Here is a 2,312-nt window from a genome sequence, read left to right as displayed (position 1 = left end):
TGTGTCGCATTTACAGTAAGAAAAATTATTTGTTTTAAAAATCCAGGTAATAAAAGGTTTTCAGTTAATGCTCATCTGTTCCTACGCACTTAAATAACACATTCTCCGACACAAAATTAGCACTTCAGTAAAAGGAAAAGAAGGAAAAAACCCCACAGAAAGTCATGCTCTCGAAGCAACCTGTTCACGATTCAGGGGGAAGAGAGGAAGAAAAAAAAAAAAAAAAAGGAAAATCAATGCAACGCGTACATTAAATAATAGAGAAATAAAAAAACTGGAACAAATCGCTCGTCACGCAGAAAAAAAAAACAAAAAAAAACATCGGGTCCACAAAGTTTTCAGGGAGGCAAGAAGAAGCAGGAGGGAGGAGAGAGAGAGACTGACGGGAGGAGGAGGAGGAGGAGGAGGAGGAGGAGGAGGAGCCAATGGCGTGCAGGTTGCAGTCAGAGGGGGCGGGGCTTGTTCATCTCTTCCTGCGGCAGGTGCGTTTGTGGTCGGCGTGCCAGTGCTCCTGCTGACACTTGATGGAGCAGTACGAGGTGTTCCAGCAGCAGTGATACATGGCCTCCTCCTCACAGTTATAACACTGGGAACCAGACAAACCACCGTCAGTACAACATGACCAGTACTGGGAGTACTGTGAGTACTGTGAGTACTGAGAGTACTGAGAGTACTGAGAGTATGATGGTATCAGGAGTATCTTAACAGTGGCTCTGTCAGGTTATCAAAGACGCTACGTTTCTGGGCTTTAAAAAATGAAAAGGTTTTTAAATCCAGTAAATTTCACGGGGTCTTGTTTTTAAGTAAGTATTTAAGCATGTAAGTAAATATGCAAGTAAGTACATAAGTAAGAGCATAAATATGTCAGTAAGTAAGTGCGTAAGTCAATATGTGAGTAAGTAAATAGGTAAATATGTAAATGTGTAAGTACCTAAGCAAATATGTAATTAAGTAAGCGTGCAAGCAAGTTCATAAGTGCGTAAATATGTAAATAAATACGTAGGTAAGCATGTAAGTAAGTACATAAGTAAGACCATAAGTATGTCAGTAAGTTAATAGGTAAGTAAGTGTGTAAATCAATACGTGAGTAAGTAAATAGGTAAATATGTAAATGTGTAAGTACCTAAGCAAGTATGTAATTAAGTAAGTGCGTAAATATGTAAATAAATACATAAGAAAATACGTAAGTAAGTATGTAAGTAAATAGAAAAGTAAGTACATAAGTAAGAGCAAAAGTATGTCAGTAAGTTAATAGGTAAGTAAGTAAATATGTAAATGTGTAAGTACCTAAGCAAGTATGTAATTAAGTAAGCGCGCAAGTAAGTACATAAGTGCGTAAATATGTAAATAAAACTGTAAGTAAGTATGTAAGTGCATAGTATGTAAGTTAATAAAGTAAGTAATAAGTAAATCAATAAGTAAGTAAATAAAGTAAGTAAGTAAATATGTAAATGTGTAAGTACCTAAGCAAGTATGTAATTAATAAGTGTCGAAAAGTAACATAATGTATATAGTAAGAAAATACGTAAGAAATAGTAATAGTGTAAGTAATAGCAAAGTATGTCAGTATTAATAGTAAGTAAGTGTATATCATGGATAATGTAATAGTAAGAAGTAAGTAAAAGTAAGTGTAAGTACTAAGCGTATGTAAATTAAATAAGTGCTAAGTAAAGTATGTAAATAAATACATAGTAATACTAAGTAAGTATGATAAGTAGTAATGAGTAATAAGTAAGAAAAGTATGTAATTAATAGTTAGCAGTACAGCTTAAACTAGTAACAGTGTAATACTCACACACACGACATTTAATCTATGTGCGGCAGTGTTGTGATCGGTCTGTACGTTTTTAACCGTGATGTATCACGGACAAGAAGAACAGAAGTACGTTGTAAACTCGAACTCAAAACGCTAATCACGTTGTGACGTAGTAGTCTGTTTTTCAGGACCTACTTATAACTTTACCAGCTCCAGCTCTGTTAATATGTTTTTACAGATGATAACATCACACCATTCAACAGTGGTCAGTGTGGGTCGAGCTTCTTCTATCGTGTGTTGTCAGAACACGGGAAGTTGTTCACGGACAAAACAGTGTTGCGAACTCAACCACTGTTCTATCGTTTAAGGCAGTCTGATGTGTCTCAGTCTTTTCACCTCAACCTAGCTCTTTCAAGTGTATACAGTTCTCCTCACAGACTGACTGACTTCTCAGTTCATTCATCTTCGGCCTGATCGAAAGGGCACGCTTTAGCTGACGGCACTGAAGTTCTTCCTCCATCCTAACGGAGCTGAAGGGACAGAGACACGGAGACAC

This window comes from Mugil cephalus, chromosome 7, assembly GCF_022458985.1.
Source record: "Mugil cephalus isolate CIBA_MC_2020 chromosome 7, CIBA_Mcephalus_1.1, whole genome shotgun sequence".
NCBI classification, from domain to species: domain Eukaryota; kingdom Metazoa; phylum Chordata; class Actinopteri; order Mugiliformes; family Mugilidae; genus Mugil; species Mugil cephalus.
This window is presented reverse-complemented; position numbering follows the sequence as displayed.